General features: G+C 42.1%; 7 non-coding genes across 7 annotated transcripts; 2 read left to right on the top strand and 5 right to left on the bottom strand.

The window, feature by feature from the left end:
- Positions 1–4,406: 4,406 nt before the first annotated feature.
- On the bottom strand, positions 4,407–4,488 carry trnas-gcu (transfer RNA serine (anticodon GCU)). The gene has a single exon. It is a non-coding gene; the product is annotated as a tRNA-Ser (tRNA).
- Positions 4,489–5,681: 1,193 nt separating this feature from the next.
- Positions 5,682–5,823, top strand: LOC148631514 (U4 spliceosomal RNA). The gene has a single exon (XR_015934655.1). It is a non-coding gene; the product is annotated as a U4 spliceosomal RNA (small nuclear RNA).
- Positions 5,824–12,267: 6,444 nt separating this feature from the next.
- On the bottom strand, positions 12,268–12,341 carry trnan-guu (transfer RNA asparagine (anticodon GUU)). The gene has a single exon. It is a non-coding gene; the product is annotated as a tRNA-Asn (tRNA).
- Positions 12,342–13,467: 1,126 nt separating this feature from the next.
- On the top strand, positions 13,468–13,540 carry trnar-ucg (transfer RNA arginine (anticodon UCG)). The gene has a single exon. It is a non-coding gene; the product is annotated as a tRNA-Arg (tRNA).
- A 1,546-nt stretch (positions 13,541–15,086) lies between these two features.
- On the bottom strand, positions 15,087–15,168 carry trnas-uga (transfer RNA serine (anticodon UGA)). The gene has a single exon. It is a non-coding gene; the product is annotated as a tRNA-Ser (tRNA).
- Positions 15,169–19,718: 4,550 nt separating this feature from the next.
- Positions 19,719–19,792, bottom strand: trnai-aau (transfer RNA isoleucine (anticodon AAU)). Its single transcript has one exon. It is a non-coding gene; the product is annotated as a tRNA-Ile (tRNA).
- Positions 19,793–20,637: 845 nt separating this feature from the next.
- Positions 20,638–20,719, bottom strand: trnas-aga (transfer RNA serine (anticodon AGA)). Its single transcript has one exon. It is a non-coding gene; the product is annotated as a tRNA-Ser (tRNA).
- Between the last annotated feature and the right edge of the window lie 1,781 nt (positions 20,720–22,500).

Here is a 22,500-nt window from a genome sequence, read left to right on the forward strand (position 1 = left end):
ATTTTATACATTTATTTCAGTTTTGAGCTTAGTAAACCGTTCATTTTTTAGATTATACTAAAGAAGATATTAATCATCATTTATTTGGGAAGTAATATTATATAATTTTCTCCTAGCTGCGGTGCTGAAGTCCCACCCTACATCAACAGAAAAAGAAATAAAGGACCATGCAATGTGTTACTTGAAGAATGCATATGCAAGGCAGGGGGCCAGGAGATCTGGACACTGAAAATAATAGGTTTTTGGTTCTAACTGTTAGGACAATTAGACAGGGTTTGCAAATAGTGGACAAAAATCATCTTAACTTCCATTGTAATATTTTTTTTTCTTGGAAATATAGAAGTTGTACATTTTAAAATGTATATTTGAATCAAAATGTGGTTTTGAGTTAGTGTGTTAATGTAATTAGTTTTGTGTTTGTCATTACTATACTGTATATTGCCATGTTACCAGAATTTGTAGCTGAAGTTCAAGACTAGTTGTGTTTTTTATGATTATTGCCCATATGTTGATTGTTGATTGATTGTATACAATGTATAATTTGAAATACATGTTTCAGGTGTGAATGTGTATTTTCAGAATACATTTCTAAATCTAATCATTGGCTTGGTTTACTTGTTTCTACACCTATAAAACCTATCTTTGATGTATAATAGACCTCTACCCATATACGTATAATAGACCTCTAACCATATACGTATAATAGACCTCTAAAGTTATCCGTATAATAGACCTCTAACCATATACGTATAACAGACCTCTAACCATATACGTATAATAGACCTCTAAAGTTATCCGGAACTCCAACCATATATGTATAATAGTCCTCTAAATTTATCCGTATAATAGAACTCCAACCATTTATGTATAATGAACGTCTAAACATAGACGTATAATTGACGTATAACTTTAGACGTATATTAGAATTTCATTCTAGACGAATTGTAGACCACATTTAGACGTCTAAGGTATGCGTTTAATAGACGTATATTATACGTCTTTTGCCCACTGGGTGGGCTCCAGATGCACATGGAAGAAATCAAGTGTTTCATCCGAGCTGTTTCAAAGACTGCCCAAGAGCTTTCCTTTCACAGAGGCGCAACGATTAATGATGGGGGTGCACCCTTCAATGCGCCTTACGACTCTAGGGAGTGATTGAGACGATTCGTAGCGTGTGCTCATTTCTCTCTATTCCCCGTGTTGCAGTGGTAGGAAGACGTAAATTACTGCTTCGACACGTAACGGCATTATAATCAAGTGCAGGAGCTGAGGGCTTTAGTTTAGTTTCGTTTTCCATGGCGTTCGTAAGCGCGCAAATCAAAGGCAAGTCCTGCGTCTAACACGAACGTAAATGCTTTTGAAAGTGCAGTGTGGTGCAGCTTGTAAAATCCTTGTCCACATTTGTGGTTTGTTGATGTTTGTTCTGTCTGACAACGTTGCATTTTGACATCCGGACGGGGGGACTTTATCATTTGAACGTGAAGCCAGCCTTAAACCCTCTGAGGCGTGTCTGTCTGCCGGCACGTATCTTGTGAAAGGTATTTTTTTTTTAACGGAGAGCAACTTTAAAAAGGTTTCCGCAGCCACCTCGCAGTCCGTGTTTGATTATAGGAGGAATGCGGCGGCGGCGGCGGGCTCGCTTTTGTCGTGCTCGAGTGGTTAAGGCGATGGGCTCGAAATGCGTTGGGGCTTCCCCGCGCAGGGTCGAAACCTGCCGACTCCGGCGTCTGCCGCACGTTACCTTGTGCCTGCGAGGCAGAGGCTAAGTGCCGCTTCTCCTTTCCTGGTACTATAAGAACGCTAAATCGCTTGGCCCTGCTGCCATGGAAATACATTCTTCAGATAACCACACATTTTGCGTTCGCACCTCTGGTGCTCTACTTATGCCTTTGAAAACCTAATGAATACAGCTGAAAGAACCGACACAATATGTAGGTGCTCGTAAAGCACGCAGTAAAGAACTGTTAACAGCAAGGGTTTCAGTGGGTTAACTGAGGAGAAGGCGTGATCGCTAATTGTTGACTTTTTATTTGGTGTTAGAAACACTCTTACTGTGCATGACGTGCAACAAATGTAGCCACAGAAATTGCATCACGCTTTCATGTATGCTATTGCAGACACCAACGTTGCCTAGATAGAAAACCGAAATAGCCGTGGGTTTGCTTGCTGGTCTGAAGGATCTCTCTTCGAATCTCTGTCATTTGTCAATGGAAGTAAAAGGCGCTGAAATCTCATACGTTCAGAATCAAACCCGCAGCTGTTGTTCGACTTTATTTCTTGACTAATTACAACTCAGTGTCGTATGAGCAGTTACGTAAATGGTATATTTGAACACAAATGCCGTTCTTCAATTAAAACTAACAGTACATTGTCAGGGACATTCAGTTCTATACAAACAAGAGACAGACAAGAGAATATTTCTACCGTTCATGTGGACTACGTGTTGACTTACTGATCGGAATAATTGAAAAGTTCGGGTTCATAGCCGATGCAGTGCGTGCTAATTAGAACAGCAAAGCTGAGCTCTCAGCACCGTACTGAGCCCAGGTGTTTTTCTAAAGCTTTCAGGTGCAGTTCCTTTACATGAAGGGAATCTCTTACTGGGTACTCTTACAATGCAGGAAGTAGCACAGACTACTTAGGGAGTAGCCCGATGCGTTTAAAAACAACCCGAGCCAGGCAGGAGTCGAACTTACAATCTCCTGATCCGTAGTCAGACACGTTATCCAGTGTGATACTGCAGGACTGTAACCCAGTGAGATCAGCACTGCAACTAGTAAAATATTACCCCCAGTCCATTCTTTTCCAAAAGTGAGAAACACCTGTTTTCTACATTTTGTCTGTTTTAAAACCATATCTCTTTAAACCAAACCAAGAGTCTGTCTTTTGCACTGATATTCTGATTCATTTCGATTTCAAAGAAAAAAAAAACATTATCTTCCAAAGCATCATAAAATTGTCCCTTCCTCCAGACTCTACGTCTCTCTTGTAGTAGTACAGCAGACCTTTCCAGGTGAGCAGATCACAGAGTCCGAAATGAGCTTCCTCCATCAAGCAAAGTACCTGAACATGACTCTGTCATCATAAAAGCGCCCCTGTAATAAAGAAATTAAATCCGAAATCAAGAGGGCAGCACAGTGGGCAAAAGACGTATAATATTCGTCTATTAAACGCATACCTTAGACGTCTAAATGTTGTCTGCAATTTGTCTAGAATCTCTGCACAGTGTTCGAAGTAAATTATTTTCGCAGTAATAAATTTACACGTGTATAATAAATATAGTAAATATAATAAATTTATTACTGCGAAAATAATTTACTTCGAACACTGTGCAGAGTGCCGTATACTCCTAGTTGCGGCACACACGATACATACAGTAAAAAGCCTCAGGCACTGTGTTAGATGTGTTTTCGATGTTATATATGCGTTTATTCATGTCGTCGATTTTATGGTTGCAATTCGACGTTGATTATACGTCGAGGCGACGTATATATACGTATAGCCGTATTTTCGCTGTAAATATACGTATATTCGACGAATCAATGCCCACTGGGAAGGCGCATTGAAGGGTGCACCCCCATCATTAATCGTTGCGCCTCTGTGAAAGGAAAGCTCTTGAGCAGTCTTTGAAACAGCTCGGATGAAACACTTGATTGCTTCCATGTGCATCTGGAGCCCATTTCTTATTTTCACTTCACGCCGCCCAAAGCATTTCTAAAACAGGAGATTCGCATTTGGGAATGCGCCCTGCCCTACAAATAAAACAGGTCTGCGGGTCTGAAAGCTGCTCCACGGAAAACAGTTCTGTTGCGCTTTTGATCAAAGGGAGATTCGCTGTTCTTACTTTTTGATGACATAACACCCAAAGGGGCTTCTTTGGAGCTGGATTCCAACCAGCATCCTAAAGTTTCTTGGCGGTATCCTTTACAGTACTCTGTTCGGTCGACAAGGGACAGAAGGGGGCAGCTTTCCTCACACATACAGTGCAATGTACTGTAGTGTTCCCCTTCATTGAATTCGCAGTTCTGCATCAGACATCTAACTCGTTTCCTTAGCTTGGATTTAAGCCACGAAGCAGGCTTCTACTGTATAAACGTCTAGAGGAATCACAAACTATTTGAGAGGCCACCATCCCAGGGGGAACTTACAAAGTCTATCCCTATGCACCTAGCGCAGTCTCTCAAGAGACTGTCAAAAATCGCTTTCTCCGTTTGCGTTGCAAGTAAGTGGAAACGCGGTCTCAACCCAGAGCCACTTGGCAGCAGTGGCACGTAAATACTGTTACTGTCACTGCTCGATACCGACGTTAGCCTACTATACCATGTTCAGCCACCGCTAGAAAATGTACAGCTCTAGATCTGGAGCAAACAACAGGAGGGCCAACGTCACACGTCAGACATGGAAACCGACGAGGATGGGATTCAAACCCATGCGTGCAGAGCACAATGGATTAGCAGTCCATCGCCTTGACCACTCGGCCACTTCGTCAACAAAACTGGGTTGTCCCAACTGGGTTGGCACACTCCAGATGATCTTTTTCTTTTTTTTCCCTTGTACTCGAGGGTCATTTTCCTGTTCCACATGCGATTTCAACATTTTCCTTGGGAGATGTCAAGCCAGCAAGCCACTGCTGTAGTTCAGTGGCCAGTGTGGAGTTCAGTGGCCCTGTTGTACACAGAAAGCACATTGAGCTCCTTGGACATGAAAAGTTCCAGATAAAAGCCATTTGTCATCCTTTCTCTTGGTGTCGATGTTGCTATTGTATGTAAAGGTGGCAACTTGCTCAGCGAGCAGGCGGAGCACACACCGAATGCAGATGTGTCTGAGTGGTGTGTCCAAGTGGCTGCAAAAGGACAGCACTCCCGGGGCTGTTTCAATGTAACAGATTTACTCCAGGGAAAGGCAGCATTGAGAGTAGCTCAAGCTTTCAGCACTCGTATCGGACTGCGTGTATGCAGACACCGCTCAGAATCCCCTGTAAGATTCTCCCTCAATTCCGTTTTGCAGTGCTTTAGCTCTTTCAGAAGGCTTCGCTTTGCTAGTCACAATCCAAGGCTTGTGACAGCATTTGAAAATATTCACCACTGCGTTGGCTGGGAATCAAACCTGGGTCAACTGCATGGAAGGCAGCTATGCTCACCACTATACCACCAACGCTCAAATGAGTTGCATGGCCAGATGGACTGTTTCCTCCAGCGGTATAGTATTGCAGTGAGACAGCAAGATGCCTGCAAGACTATGTCACGCTAAACGCCACAGATTGTGTTTGTCCGTTCGTGTCAGTCGTCCTGCAGTCACGGGAAGTGGGACACAAACATGCTGCAATGCTTTCAAGACGTTAGGATTTGTTTGTGCAACATCCGAGAAGAGTACTTGTGGCTTGAATGTGAACTGTACGTGCCCGCCCCCTTTCCACTGTAGTGCATGAGTTCCTCCCGGCATGCCCTTCGTCATTGTTCTGTCATCTTGTATTTAAAGGGTTGTATTTCTGGTGCTGAAAATAAGCAACTGTTTTCTCACAACGGCCTTTGTTCCCGACGGAGCCCTTGTCTGTCATGAAATTCTTCAAAACCTCAAGCTAGAAGAAGAAGACGACAAATATGAAGCGTTACAGCAACGACATGCCATGAGACGATCGATAACAATTTTCATAGGATCCCTGCGGTTGCCTGGCAACCGTCAGCTTTGCGCAGTGGCAGTATCGTAGCCTGTGAGGTTTAGCCGAGGCGCGATTATTGCTAGTTGAAAACGTTTCCCAATACCCTGCTTCCGCCGGTTTGCAATACAATCGGCGAAAGCAATGTTTGACAGTCTCGTCAGAGACTGAGCAAGGTGTTTAAAGACAGATTTGGTCATGGTGACATCATGGTAGAAAGAAACGAGCTTGTTACGTCTCAACAGAAACGCTCTTTAGCTCTTTCAGCGTTATGCAGAGAACAGCGTCTGTCGAGATCACTTTTGAGTCAGCGCGAACCGCCGTGTGCTGTCAGTTTGATTTCATATTGCTCGTAGCGGCGCCCGGCTTTTGTCTGTCAAACGTTAGGTTGCGCTTCTTCATGCTGCATCGTCGGCATGAGTGGAGCTTTTTAAACGTCTGTACTTACTGCGCCCCATAAGAAATCGTTTGTCCCCGTTCAAAAGAGATTGTGCGATGTCCTGCAGCGTTCGCAAAGCAAACCTTTGACAGTTTGAAAAGAGGAATTTATTCTGCTTCCTGTGCGTGCAGTAGTTACAAAGTTGAACGCCTTTATACGATCTGCTGCAGTTTTCAGTGGGCGGGCGTTGTCAAATGGCTTGGAAAAACGCACTGTGTTTCGGCTCGGGAAACATCGTGAGCAGTGTCCTGCATGTTTTCTGTGTATAGCTGTCTTTTAACGCATACAGAATTCATTCGAAATCATTGATTTCTCCAATTAACAAGGGTCCCTTAAAGGATGAGTCAAAGTAACGTCTAATCGGATTAGTTTCCTTAGAGCTGGTTCAGAGTTTGCTCAAGAGTTTACCTTTCACAGATGCGCAAAGAAGAATGTTGGGGGTGCACGCTTCAAAGCGCCTTACAGCTGTAGGGAGTGATTCGAGACGATTCGTGGCGTGTGCTCGTTCCCATATACCGTACGCCCCGGGGTGCAGTGCTAGGATGACATACAATACCGCTTGGGCACGTAACGGCGTTATATGCAAGTGCGGGACGTGAGGGTTTTCGTTTGTTCGTTTTGTTTTGCTCTGCTTTGCTTTGTTTCGTGGTCAAGAGGCGTAAGGTAAGTCGTAATCCAGGGAGAACACTGGTGGCAAACAGTCCGAGGTGAGAGGCGAGGTCCAAAGTCGAAAAGGCAGAAGGGGAGTCCAATATCCAGAATAAACGAGGTAATGGAAAAACGCCAGGTAGAGCTCTCAAGGAGTAGACTCAATACCGAGCAGCGGGAAGCAGGTAAAGATGGTAAAAATAGCACTGCGTACCGCACGGTGGAGTGTGTGCAGGTGGGTTAACTCGTGCGGCGGCGTTTGTTAATAATCACCCACTGCTGGTGCTGATTAGATCGCTTATGAGTTGGTCTTAACTGCCTGGCGGTCATGACAAGCTCCTCTTTAAGCTGTGGTTTAGTTTTGCGTTCATGTGTTTCTAGAGCAGTTATTTATAGGGGTGGGTGGGTCTTTCACAGAGGCTCAGGACAAATCCCCCACATGAAATTTTACTGTGTGCGTTCAGACAGTCACAGGTCAAGAGCCAGGCAGGAGGACAATGGACAGAAGAGCCAACGAACTAAAAATAAAAGAACGAATATGAAAAAGCCACCATCTTTTTCTTTTTGACATTTTCCGACTTTCATGCAAGCCAGGACAAAGTTGCTCGTACAGATGCAGCCATTCAAAGTAAGCGGTACAGACACGTACAGCAGGTAAGATGACACGCGATACCGCGGTGCGTGATTGGTTGACCGACAGGGGCACTCGTGGTCCGTTGGTCTGTCGTAGAAAGACTTACTGTAAACGTCTTTACTGTGCCCGTTGTAGATATTGAATTTTACCACTGAAGGGAAATCTTAGTAGCTGAGCATAAAAAGAATAGGAGCATACTGTAACGCGTGTGAAGGCCATAAACGATATTAATTTTGGAACGTAAACATACAGTATATAGCTGGTCTTGGTACTTTAAAGAAAAAAATACACACCAGTATTCCATTTCTCCCTAAACATTGTAAGCTTCGAAGTCTTTAACTAACGTGATACCGGAGTCAACAAGCATACTTTTAGAATTTGATTAAAAGGGAATATAATATGGAATCGCGTATCTAAAGAATTTAATAACGGTATGATTATATCCGTGTACTGCGGCAGAGCTATGTAGGGCTGTTTCGCCTGCCTGATCATGCGAGCTGTCTTGTAGCCTACTGGTCTAGGTGCGTGACTACCAACTGGCAGGTTGTGTGTTCGAATCCAGCTGCTGCTGGACTTTTCATTTTTATTTATTTATTTTTTAATCGCGTAACATAAACATATTACCGTATGCAAACTGTACTGTATACAGTATGTATATGTATATTTAATGTCTTAACTGTGCCCGTTTAATTGAATTAAAAAAAAATATTTAACACGATTAAATATTAAGCTGTTTACATCTTCCGCCTGAGAACAGTCACCCGTTGCTACCCAACGCAGAATGGTGATTGGCTGACCCCTCTGATTGGAGAAAAAAGACGTGCTGGTGTGCTATACCAGGAAGAGGATTTCTTTCTATTCAAAACGTGTATTTTAAAAGTTTAAGAAGTAAAAACCTTACAGCGTACACAGATTTCTAAACTGATCAGGATCGTTATCTTTGTCTTATGCATAATAATGTTCACCGCTCTGTCCAGCAAATTAATAATAAACTTTATTTTATATAGCTTTTTAAACGAATAAGTAATTAGATTGCTCATAAACCTAATCACTTGCTTTTTCTTTTTATTTAGGCTCAGATTTCAACTATAGATCGTATTATTAATAACCATAATAACAACCAACCAACAAAAACAACCATATAAACATAATACCAACCAAAAACATAGATAACAACCACAATACAAAATCAAATAATCAAACCATTTTACACTCGCAAAGTCCTCCAATTATCATAATCCCGCCCCTTATGCAAAACCAAACCTTCCTCCCATCCCAGTTTATCCTGTTTATCATAAACAAAATCCACCTCAATTTTCAACATAAAACATTACACAAAATCAATACCTCAACACTCCATACTCAACAACGATAATTCACAAACAGCCAGAACATGTAACTACACATTCCCAAACATACCTACTTTCCATAGCCCCGCCCCTTATGCAAAACCAACATCCCTCCCCTGTTCTCTCTTTCCCCTGGCGGTTGTAATTGTTTTTATTTTCAAATAAATTTTAGCAAAGTCATGTATTTTAAAAATCTTAAGATTTTTCTATTTATGTCTTTATTTAGTGGTTTCATTAGTGACAAAGGCTAAACTTTCTTGGAAAAATGTCTTTTATGTAAACCATGTTTGCTATTAATTCATTCAGGGCTAAAATATGTTCATTGTCTTCTAATGAAAGAAGGGTTCCTTTCGCCGTAGTCGGGAGCCTAGCCTTTAACTAGTAAGTACTGTATTTACTGGGTTTTTGAGGGGGTGTCTTTCGCTGGAAATCTCGCCTCTTACTTTGAAAATACCCGTGAAACCGGTTCAATTCGTCACAGCCAGCACTCCTGCAGAGAGTTGGGTTGTACAGTACTTGCAGTGTATACAGTACACGCGTTATGCTCTTCGTTAATGTCTGTGAAGTTTTATTTAATCTCTGAGCCATACTGATTCTTCTGGAAGCACACCAGTATTCCACTTTCTCCCTAAACATTTTTAGGATCAGAGTCTTACATGTGGTTATTTCGAAAACGTTTGTACGTGCTCCTTCTTACCATGTTACTGTTTACCGTTACTGACCATATTAAGTTTAAGTGCCTGTGGGCACTTTTCCTGTCCGTGGGGGGTGGACCGTCTTTCATTAGAAGGTTAGTCTGTTCTACTCTGAGAATGTAGAGGGGGTGGGAAGTGCCCGCGGTCATTTAATTAGTATTAAAATCTTAGTTATCTTTCTAGTTCACAGGTTTGCATGCATAATTTAATTTTGAAAGCCACTGAGACATCAGGTACTACTGTTGTATTTATGAAAAAGAAACAAAACAAAAAACATACTAACAACTGTGCCATCCTACTCCTTAGTTAATACATTTTATTATTCATAAACAGTTAACATTGTTAGCAAAATATTTTGAATTATATTTAACCCTATTTTTTCTTTAGTTTTGTATTTAACTTATTATATGATAGTCAGACTTAATGTATATTAATGTATATTTGAACAATGAAAATATATTTTTACAAGATTTTACATTAAGCACTTAAAATTAATATGGTTAATAATAGTAAACTGTAACATGCTGTAACAAGATCGGTTAAACTTCGAAGAAAATCCTTTCAGAGAAAATGTTTCAGGTGTGAAGAACAAACCTGTTCCCACACACCCTGCCCCCACTACCATTAGAATATACACAAACATTTTAGCGTTTCATTCTGAGCAGAAGACCCTCACACCTGAAGAGTGCTGGCTGTGACGAATTAAACCGGTTTTACAGGTTTCAATCACAGATTGGGACTCAGTAAAGTAACACACAGCGCCACTGGATTTGATAATACTGTACCTAACCAAAATCAGCAATATGGAAACAGAACCTGTGTAATTGTTGATAGATGATGTACTCATAACATTTTTTCAAGACGAACTACAACATTTAAAAAATGACTTGTATGTACTTGATATCTCTAATCAATCCACGGGTTCCAGCACAAAACGAAACTAAAACGCATACCGTTTCGCGCTTCTTATTAGTTGCTCAAAAGTAATTTGACCGTATGAAATGCATAATATAAACCTAGAAACATATACGTGAGCAGTACTTAAGCACTGTAGTATCGGTGTTAAGACATACCTCTCAAATACTGTAAATCAAGTTAAAAATATCTCAAGACCGATTCTGGTCGTAATGAAACCATGTTTCGTGTATGTTTTCTTTTTCATCTTGAAATAACTCATTTCTAAATACCTTTTTCACTGTTAACATCTTGTAGCAACTTTGCGACAAAATATACACTCTGACAGTTCATCCTGCTACCAACATTAAATAAAACAAATCTTAAGATTTCTATATTTATGTCTTTATTTAGTGGTTTCATTCGAAGCTTACAATGTTTAGGGAGAAATGGAATACTGGTGTGTATTTTTTTCTTTAAAGTACCGAGACCAGCCATATACTGTATGTTTATGTTAAGATTTCCCTTCAGTGGTAAAATTAGATATGAATATTCAATACTTAAACGGGCACAGTTAAGACATTAAATATACATATACATATTGTATACAGTACAGTTTGCATACGGTAATATGTTTATGTTACGCGATTAAAAAATAAATAAATAAAACTGGAAGGTCCAGCAGCAGCTGGATTCGAACACACAACCTGCCAGTTGGTAGTCACGCACCCAGACCAGGAGGCTACAAGACAGCTCGCATGATCAGGCAGGCGAAACAGCCCTACACAGTTCTGCCGCAGTACACGGATATAATCATACCGTTATTAAATTCTTGAGATACGCGATTCCATATTATATTCCCTTTTAATCAAATTCTAAAAGTATGCTTGTTGACGTATCCGGTATCACGTTAGTTAAAGACTTCGAAGCTTACAATGTTTAGGGAGAAATGGAATACCGGTGTGTATTTTTCCTTGTGATATTTTAAGCTCTAGTTGAATGATAGGTGTCGCATTTTAAATCATTCTCGTAGTAGAAATTATGAAACGCCCTGTTAAAAGCAAGGAAGTTTTTATGCCCCGTTGAAGTAAAACAAAATGCCTGACAAAGTATGGCTTGGACAGATTCCAAGTGCTTGTACAAATGTGCTAAAGAAATTATACTTTGAGTATACAGCTTGTCCAAAGTCATCCATTATTAATACTATTAGTAATATCTTCAGTAAAGGCTTTGATGCATAAATATTTCTGATAAAGGTAGGTTGTGTACTTTTGTCCAACTGAGCAATCTTGCTTTCATAAAATATACCAACATTTGAATGACTGATGATTAACATGCTGTGATACACAGTTCAAAATTAAAGGCTCGAATGCTGTACATGAGAGGTTAAGCTCCCCCTGGCGGTTTTACAAGGCGACGCCGGATAGCTAGTCACGTGACACACGTGATACCGCGTGATACCCCGGTGGGCGTGTCGCGGTATGCCGTGAAATACCTCACCCATTTTGAATGGCTATATCTGTAGCTACTTGTGGATTCAAATACTTTATCGAGTGCTTTGATGAGTTTTTGCAATTTGATTGTCGTCCTGTCAGCCTGTTTCTGTTTTTTTTTTCAATCTAGTGATGGAAAGTAAGAGGGAAATGATGGAGCAATCCATAACCGCTCCGGAAAAATGGCAGAAAGAAATGGCCCGTCACTAAGGACATTTGTGAAGCAGAGGAGTGACATCACCACAAAGTGACTTATTCTGCTGATCGTTTTGGTGAATAATGATTGAGGCGCGTTAAGAGAAAGGTAGCTGCGTCAGCATGCTTAGGCTGCAAAGGATCAAACAAAGGTTTACTCCATGCTGAAAAGAGAAGAAAAGAAGCACAACGTTTCGACTGTGGAGCCTTCTGCGCCATCTTCTTTAGCGGTGATGATGTTTACATTGGAAAAACTGAGACATGCGTCTCTGGGTGGGCTTGAACCACCAACCTTTCGGTTAACAGCCGAACGCGCTAACCGATTGCGCCACAGAGACTGACGGCCGCTTGTGCTCCCTACATTTGCAGGTTTATGGTCAAAGAAAACAATCACTTGCGCTTCTTGCAGCCGGCAATCTTTTTCCACTGACAACCAAGAAATGGATTTCATCTTTCACAAGCTGTATGGATTTCTTCAAAAACAAGTTATTCCAGAAAGGAAATGAATTCTTGCATTAAACTGAACCAAGCTGTACATGTTTGTCTGAAATGAGACATTCGGCACAACAAGACACGGAGAGAGGCACCACTGGTATTCAGACCCACGATCGCCTGCTTACTAGGCGGGCACTTTAAGCCACTAGGGAGCACCGCACTTTTACAGACACTTGGACACATCTGCGTTCGGTGTGCACTTAACATGCTCTCTGAGCCCGTTGCCTCCGTCCCATTTAATAGCAGAACTGACGCCAAGAGAAATGATGAGAAATGGCATTTATCGGGCACTTTTCATGTCCAAGCTGTGCATTCTTTGGCAACACCATTTTTTCTTTTGTTTAATTTCTATACTTATTGATAGAATAAAAACGATATGTCATGTACTGTAAGGGAAATGTCTCTTTTTTTTAATGGGGAAAGCTAGCACCAGCAAATGTTGTGTTTAGAAGAAGTGATTTAACATGACACGTGACCTAATTTACCGGAGCAAAAGCTCACCCAGCAAGCCCTGCTTTACTTCTACAGGAGAGAAGTACTGTAGAGTCTGCAAGATGTTCAGCTGGGTAGCTACGTCAGCATGCCTCGGCTGCAAAGGAACAAGCAATGGGTTTATTGCATGCTGAAAAGAGAAGAACGGAAACAGCGTTTCGACTGTGAGGTCTTCTCACACCTGTAAAAGGCTCCATGGTTTTCTTTCTTCTCTTTTCAACATGGAATACACCTATTGTCTGCAAGATGTGACAATTTCATGGTGTTTTGGAAGAAAACCTTTTTTCTTTGAATTCAAAATCAATCGGAATTTCAGCACGACACATCAACACTTTTTCTGTTTTAAGGAGATGATATTTTAAACCTGATAAAAATAGTAGGAAACACAAGTTTCTTGCTGTGAAAATTTAGATGGGGAAGTGTACTACTAGTAGCAGTGTAGAGCTCTCTGTGGTGGAGTGCAAGCGCATGTTCTATGGGCCAGTGGCGTAATGGATAACGCGTCTGACTTCGGATCAGAAGATTGTAGGTTCGAGTCCTGCCTGGCTCGTGAGGCTTTTAAACCTCTCAGGTTCCTCGGTAACAGGTTGCCGTCATGTATATGAACTATAGAAAAGCATTTGCCACAACCCGTAAATTAGCACGCAAGTGCGGGCTAGTGAACACAGAACTGTATGGAGATCATCTCCAGCTCCGAGCTCAATTGCAATGAAAAAACATGCAGAGCAGCTGAATTTGTGCTCGGTAGGGTGGGGAGGACTCAGCATTGCTATTGTTCTAATTGGCATGAACTGCAGGGGATCTGAATCAGAACATGTCAGTTAGTTCGATCATTGCGTCAATATGTAGGGCACGTTAATACAGAATTATTACTTTGTCTGTCTCGTCTTTGTATATAGCTGAATGTCCCTGACAATTTCATGTTAGTTTTTAAGAACGACATTGGTGCTAATATATACATATATAGCATATAAGGAACACGTAAAAGTTTAGTCCATGCTAAAAAGATAAGAAAACCGCCACAACGTTTCATCTTGGAATAAATCTTTACTTGTTGTTTTGCAGCCTACCCATTCTGACCTAACTCCTCCCTTGAAATTCCCTAACAGATAAGGGTACGTAACGGCTCATGCGATGCTCAGTTGCAATTTGTCCCAAAACAAACAAGAACAGCAGCTGAGGGTTTGAGTTTGAACATGCACTGTATTAAAGCAGCTTTTATTTCCATTGATAAATGCTAGATATTCCTACAGAGATTCTCCAGGTGAGTACGCGATTCCTGTTTCTGTTTCTATTTCTGTTTCATATATAAATATATACAGTATATATATATGTTACATGTGTCTCTGCAATAGTACAAATGTGTTATACACTATCAGGGGCTGCTTTTTTGTGCACCTCATCTACAACAAGGGTTTTTTTTCATTTATGTTTGTGGACCTTCACTATTTGAGGAAGTGAGTTAGATAAGAAAGTTACAGGTATGGTGAGCAATGACTGACAAAGGCACGTACTGCGTATTCCTTACAGAAGTGTAAGCAATTTGTTCTAAAAAACACCGGCTAAAGTCCAACATCGTTAGCAATCTTATTACTTAAACAGAATTAACATCAATAAACTGTAAGGTGCTGGTACATGCGAGTAGATTTGATCTTCTATTAAACAAAAATGCAATTACAGCTCTAAAAAGGTCAACCTAGACTTCTGTAACAGATCTGTTCAGGTCATCGCTGTTCCTCTGACCTTGTGAGTCTTTGGAATTTTAAAAGTGTATTTTGCTTGCCTTTCATGTGGTCTGTGTACAAGTCACTGTGGCGTATGCGGTCCTACACAGCCTTGCTATAGACGTGACGAGCCTCCGCTATGTTGCAATGGAGAACAGGTTCAGTACGGAGCTGCCGAGAAAATTCAGCTGGAAAGCTCGTTGCAGAAAAGCATCGGTATCTGTGTCCAGCGGCAAAGCGTCCTTCGTGGGTGCTGAAGAATCGATTTCACAGGCTGCGGGTCCAGGCGATTTAGAGTGTTAAAGGTCCCAGCGAAAACGAAACGGCGCTGGTCCTTTTACACGCACGCACGCAACCAAATGCAAAGGACGCTGTAGTCGGCAGGATTTGAACCTGCGCGGGGAGACCCCAACAGATTTCAAGTCCGTCACCTTAACCACTCGGCCACGACTACAGCGAGCGCCGTGGCCGCTGCCTTCTTGCTACAATCGAACAGGGAGTGCGAGGCGGCGGCGGCAGCGGAGGCAACTTTTTTCAAGTTCGCTCTCCGTTTAAGAAACCTTTTACGCCATACGTGCAAGCACACACACACACACCTCAGAGGACTTAAGGGTGGCATGATAGTCAAGTTGGAATGATAAAGTCTCCCCGTTCGGACATGAAAACAGAACGTTCTTAGACAGAAAGCAATCAACAACGGAGACATGTGGACGACGATTTTAGTCACTGCACTTTGAATAGCATTTTTGCTCCAGTTACAGGAGATGCACCAATGGCCCTTGACCTACGCTCTTACCAATGCCTTGAACATTCAAACAAAACAGCCCTCAAGTCCTGCGGTTTAATATAACGCTGTTACGTGTCGAGGCAGTATTTGACTCTGTCCTACCGTTGAGACACGGGGCGTATATGGAAACGAACACATGCTACGGATCGTCTCTAATCGGTCCCTACAGTTGGAAGGCTCCTTGAAGCGTGCACCCCCATCATTCATCTTTGCGCATCTGTGAAAGGTAGACTCTTGAGCAATGTTTGAGCCAGCTCTAAGGCAACTAGTGCTATTGGATAGAGACCTCTGGAAGATCCTAAGAGTCTCTTAACACCACTTCCAGCAGCAAGCTTAATTGTTCGCTGGAGGTCTCCCACCCAGGTACTGACCAGGCAAAGAATCACCACTACATTGAATGAGGAAATTAATCCTGAAATCCAATTACATATCTCAAGGTAAGACAAATCCATAAGAACATGTCTTAGTATTACTTCGTTTATCCTATTCCATAATGTCATTATATATAATACCATACAACAGTACGATCCTTACTAACTGCATGCGTTAAAATTGCACATCAGCACATAGCAGGGGGCACATAGCCGCGATGTATTATCAATGTTAAATTTCAACCATAATATCGACAACATTAATAAACGCATACGTTGAGAAAATATCGAACCCAGCATATTTTCCGGTTATATACCACAATGCATTGCTAGTATTCGTTGGTCACCATTTTGGACACGTTTTTCAAACGTAGAAGTATATCCGCAAATATCTCAGCAATCCTCTTTTGACGAGTAAGTATGAACAATAATAATACTATCTGAATACACACAGATCTTTCTTAATATTATTTTGATTAAAATAGTACGTGAATAAGCAAAAAATGGTACATAAAAATAGTGTGAATGGGGAAGATGGCACAAAATCGTTTTGCCATTTCTCTATTCTTATTCTATGTTGTACTTTCAAACTTTAGGTACTCTTTAATTAGGACAGACTTTATTGCTCAACTGCTATGATGCAAGCCAAATTTTATACATTTATTTCAGCTTTGAGCTTTCAGCTTTGTCCAACCTTGAACTCACCGGCCATGGTTAACACGTGTTGGATTTTAACGGGCTCTGTGTGTTCGATGTACATAAGCCACTGAATGCTGGGTGTAGAAAATCGTTTTTGCTGGTGGTGGTAATTGTCATGGGGTAGCAACGCTATCGTCTCTTCCTGTAAAAACATAAGTCTGAACATGGCCATGCAGACACTAGCGATGGTCACAAACTGAAAGGGGTCGATGCACACAACGCAGGCGGCCCCTGACTCAGTCACGCGTGTCTGTCTGGTCATATTCATGACCTTGTCCCAAAACCTGACACAGCCTTCTCTTAGAATTGCCACATCCAACTGGCAGTAACGTTTCAACTCTCTCTGTAAGTTAAACACACTTCCCTTGCATTCTTCATACCAAACCAAAAACTCGGCTTTCTCCCTCTGCAGCATGTAGTTAACGCCGTAAAGTTCTGGCGGCGGCATCGGGCTGACATAATTTTGGTTTTCTGAAGTGTTCATCAAGTGTGGAAAATGACCCTTACCCCCGGGGAACCCCATGGCGGCCGACAGTTTGCTTAATTTCATAGGTAGAAAGTTTAAAGAATCGATAAATCTGATGTTCAGAGCTTTTACGGTCATACACATTATCTTACCACCCTGATTAATTAGTTCAACGTCCATCTTTTCATCTTACAACTGTCTGATTACTAGGTAATTGTCATATCCCTTGCCATTGTGCGATATGAATGTATGGTTTTTGAAACGTCTATCGATAAATTTACACACAAAATCCTTTAGACAAGTTTCACCATAAAATTCCCAGCTTCGTTTATTGTTAATATGAAGGGCATGGATGTAATTTGGTATGTGTGTCCCCGTTTCTTGCATGCATTCAAAGTCGAAAAAAATGTACTTGTTTGAAATTTTGGGGTTGTCCAAAGGCAGTATGTAGCACAAATGTGTGTCAGGGGTGTCGATCACGTTGTTACAATGCGAGCACAGTTTCTCTTTACATTTGTGACTAGAGAGGTTATAAACCTCACATTTCTCACAAAAGACCCTGCGCTCACACTTACTAACACCCGTCGCTGCATTCCGAAAGTGTCTCGCCAAACATTGAGAGCTACGACAAAAGACCTTACAGGCCGGACAATTCTGAATTTCTGCATCAATTTCGCAACACTGGGGATCTAAACAGGTTTTACAAGTTTTAACACAGGCGTGTGCGTTCTTGTGGCTATACGCCGCATGGTAGTTAGTGCAAAAATATGCCGCCCCCACAAAAGCTTTAAAATTTAAAACCCCATAAAAATGCTCTTCATGCAGTAGAACAAAAAGTATTTTAGAATTAGGTGGTGTGGGCCCCGTTGTAAAATATTTCCAATCACCCTGGTCATGGTACAAAATTTTAATGACCACCTTTAAATGTTTTTCAAAAGCAGTAATGTCTGACAAACTAATTTTCTGATTCTCTGAAAAACCCAACTCTTTGTGCATTCGTTTAGCGCCCTGTAACATTTCCCCATTGGTACAACCTTCATTCAACAAACCGTACACACTCCCAGTGAAACACAGATTACCGCCCGTGTAATGTAAGTCGATAAGGTGCGCTTTTTTCTGAGCAATTACCCAGAACGGATTTAAATCTTCGACGGGCACCCCCCTGCATATTCCTAACTATCGTCACCACTAATCGGAGGCTGTCATCGGTGAGAATTTCTGTGTGGCTCTGTAAGAGGTCTGAGATGTGGCTTAAAAAATCAGCAGCATTTAATTCTCCGGGTTGTCTCCTGCGTGAGAACAAGGGTTTGTTAAAACCACCCGCAGTCAAACGCAGCTGTACAAAATCATTCGCCCCGATGTTTGGAGAAAGTTCATCCAATATTCTCTGGACTGCACCATGCACATGTTTAGTCATTTATCCCGGTGGGTCTTCGCCAGTGCACCATGAAATAGCATTATCAGGTAACGAAATCCAGAGGTTAGATCAGCATCTTCTTTAGAAAAAAACGTCTAAGAGTCTAGCGGCGTAAACCTGGATCAGTTTTGGAAACACTGAATGTACACTTGCTAAAGCGGCTCTTAGATTCTCTAAACCCCGCTTTTTATCCACCTCATTAGTGCCCACCTTTGATACTAACTGTGCAATATACCGCACTGAGTCTCCCACATCACCAAACACCAAGTCTTTAGGCGTGTTATTATTTCTCTCCGAAGGCTTGACACGTTTGGTTTTGATCAGCGTCTTAACAGCCGTCTCCGATGCAGTCACCACCTTAGGGTCCGACGTTTCCACCACACTTTTTTCACCGCTCGTCGATACAGCTGCTGTGTGAATAACGCCAATGCTCCATATCTCAAAATCAGAAAACTACACTGTGATAAAAATAAAAGACTTTTCAACACAACAATCAATTAAATCTAAATGGTCAAAATCAGAAAACTATGATAACTATGATAAAAACGCCACATATGTGGCACATCCTTACACAAAGGGCTGCGGGTGAATGGAAAAAGTTACCCGGACATGTTGTTACACCGGTTTCCTTTAAGACTGTGGTGGTGCTACTGGGTTAAGCGGCATGGTTAACGGCATACAGACCCCTGGCACAGACCACTTGTGCCAGGGGTCTGTATGCCATTCCCAAAATCCACCTGCTGGATTTTGGGAACTTCAGGATGAGTGGGAATTTTCTCCTATCTGTCAATTCTGTTTTGTTTTGGAGACTCTTGGCTGCCTATGTTGTACAGTGCAGCGTGAAGGAAACATTTTCCAAAACTGTGTCAACTCAAAATTTGTAAGAAAACCTCTCTAGCTGCTTTAACTCTCTTCATTTTTGTCATTTAATGTGACACTCGATGTATAACTGGAGCCTCACATATGCAAATGGTGAGGCTCCAGTTCGACACCACTTTACAGTATCTGACAAAAGCATGGCAGACTGTGCCATGACCGGCAGATAACTTCCGCTTATTTTTACCATATTAAACATTGGAAAACCTCCCACTTGCATTTGTGACACTTGATTTTGGCTCCACCTAAGACACTCTTAAATCTTCAAACACTTTTCTCTTCTCCCGCAACACTCTTGTCTGTCGGCACTATGTGGCAGCGTTGCATGACAACCCATCTCACCACGGAAAGGAACCTAACAGCTTTGGTAAGAGAGGAGAAAAGGACCTGGCCCGTACGGGGCTCGAACCCGTGACCTTGGCGTTATTAGCACCACGCTCTAACCAGCTGAGCTAACCGGCCTCACGACAGTAATCCTCTCTGTGCTGCAAAAAATCGATCTCAGGGAATTTCTTTTGCCCTCCTTTGAATAGAAAGCCGTGTAATTCAGTGTACGGGCTTTCTCGTGCATTTTCATGGTTCTTGTAACCCAAATCCTACACTGGCCTGAATTGCCCCCCCATTTCACAGCATTTTTCAGCTGATTTAAAATGTACCTAAAGGAGAAGCATTATTGAAGACCATCAATTACCAAAAGCTTTTGTCAAAGGTTTTGGTGGTCATTTTTAATGACCACAGAGCGCTGTGATCTCGGTTTTACATCTCATCCAAAAGACAGCGCCCTCTTACAACACAGCATCTCCGTCACTATACTGGGGCATTGGGACCCGCACAGACCTCAGGGTGAGCACCCCCCCCCGCCGGCACCATTAACACCGCTTCCAGCTGAAAGCTTTGTTTTTTCCTGTAGCTCACCCTCATCCGGGTACTGACCTGGCTCACACCTGCTTAGCTTCAGTGGGTTTTTTGAGTTGCGAGTTGCAAGGGGATGCAAGTGATGGAGCCGCTTGCTGCAAAAGCCACTGCATTGGCCGGGAATCGAACCCGAGCCTCCAGCATGGCAGGCGAGAATTCTACCACTGAACCACCAATGCTTAGTGCCTGGGACTTCAAAAAAGACGCTTTTTTGGTGCTCTGTGCAAAACGCGTCGACATCTGCTTCCAGCTGCAAAATGCCATTCACGGACGCTGAAGAATTTATTTCCAAGGCAGCGGGTACAAGCGATTGGGTGTTTTAAAACCACCAGAAACAGCAAAGAGGCGCGCTTCTTTGCTTGCGCCGGAACACACCAACTGGAGGCGGACAACGTAGTCGGCAGGATTCGAGCCTGCGCGGGGAGACCCCAACGGATTTCTAGTCCATCGCCTTAACCACTCGGCCACGACTACAGCAAGCCCCGCTGCCGCTGCGTTCTTGCTACAATCTTACCTGGATCGCGAGGCGCCGGCGGAAGCCTATTTCAAAGTCGTTCTCCGTTTCAAAAAAACATTTCCACAATACAAGCCTTGCAGACAGACACGCCTCAGAGGACTTAAGGGTGGCTTCATGTCGGAATGATAAAGTCTCCCCGTCCGGACATGAAAATGCCACTTTGTTACACACAAAAAAAGAATCAACAACAGAGAAATGCCCACAAGCATTTGAAAAGCCGCACCACGTCGCACTTGAAAAAGCTCTTACATTAGTGGTAGATGCAGGAATCGCCTTTTTATTTACGCTCTTACCAACGCGATGGAAAGCAAAACAAAGCAAAGCAGAGCAAAACAAAACGAACAAACGAAAACCCTCACGTCCCGCACTCGCATATAACGCCGTTACGTGCCCAAGCGGTATTGTACGTCATCGTAGCACTGCACCCCGGGGCGTACGGTATAAGGGAACGAGCACACGCCATGAATCGCCTCGAATCACTCCCTACAGCTGTAAGGCGCCTTGAAGCGTGCACCCCCAACGTTCTTCTTTGCGCATCTGTGAAAGGTAAACTCTTGCGCAAACTCTGAACCAGCTCTAAGGAAACTAATCCGATTAGACGTTACTTTGACTCATCCTTTAAGGGACCCTTGTTAATTGGAGAAATCAATGATTTCGAATGAATTCTGTATGCGTTAAAAGACAGCTATACACAGAAAACATGCAGGACACTGCTCATGATGTTTCCCGAGCCGAAACACAGTGCGTTTTTCCAAGCCATTTGACAAAGCCCGCCCACTGAAAACTGCAGCAGATCGTGTAAAGGCGTTCAACTTTGTAACTACTGCACGCACAGGAAGCAGAATCAATTCCTCTTTTCAAACTGTCAAAGGTTTGCTGCAGGACATCGCACAATCTCTTTTGAACGGGGACAAACGATTTCTTATGGGGCGCAGTAAGTACAGACGTTTATAAAGCTCCACTCATGCCGACGATGCAGCATGAAGAAGCGCAACCTAACGTTTGACAGACAAAAGCCGGGCGCCGCTACGAGCAATATGAAATCAAACTGACAGCACACGACGTTTCGCGCTGACTCAAAAGTGATCTCGACAGACGCTGTTCTCTGCATAACGCTGAAAGAGCTAAAGAGCGTTTCTGTTGAGACGTAACCCAGTGGGCAAAAGACGTATAATATACGTCTATTAAACGCATACCTTAGACGTCTAAATGTGGTCTACAATTCGTCTAGAATGAAATTCTAATGTACGTCTAAAGTTATACGTCTATGTTTAGACGTTCATTATACATAAATGGTTGGAGTTCTATTATACGGATAAATTTAGAGGACTATTATACATATATGGTTGGAGTTCCGGATAACTTTAGAGGTCTATTATACGGATAACTTTAGAGGACTATTATACGTATATGGTTAGAGGTCTATTATACGTATAACTTTAGAGGTCTATTATACGTATATGGTTAGAGGTCTATTATACGTATAACTTTAGAGGTCTATTATACGTATATGGTTAGAGGTCTATTATACGGATAACTTTAGAGGTCTATTATACGTATATGGTTAGAGGTCTATTATACGCATAACTTTAGAGGTCTATAATACGTATATGGTTAGAGGTCTTTTATACGGATAATTTTAGAGGTCTATTATACGTATATGGGTAGAGGTCTATTATACATCAAAGATAGATTTTATAGGTGTAGAAACAAGTAAACCAAGCCAATGATTAGGTTT

The sequence above is a fragment of the Lepisosteus platostomus genome, unplaced genomic scaffold (genome assembly GCF_059453375.1).
Source record: "Lepisosteus platostomus isolate fLepPlt1 unplaced genomic scaffold, fLepPlt1.hap1 Scaffold_75_H1, whole genome shotgun sequence".
NCBI lineage: Eukaryota > Metazoa > Chordata > Actinopteri > Semionotiformes > Lepisosteidae > Lepisosteus > Lepisosteus platostomus.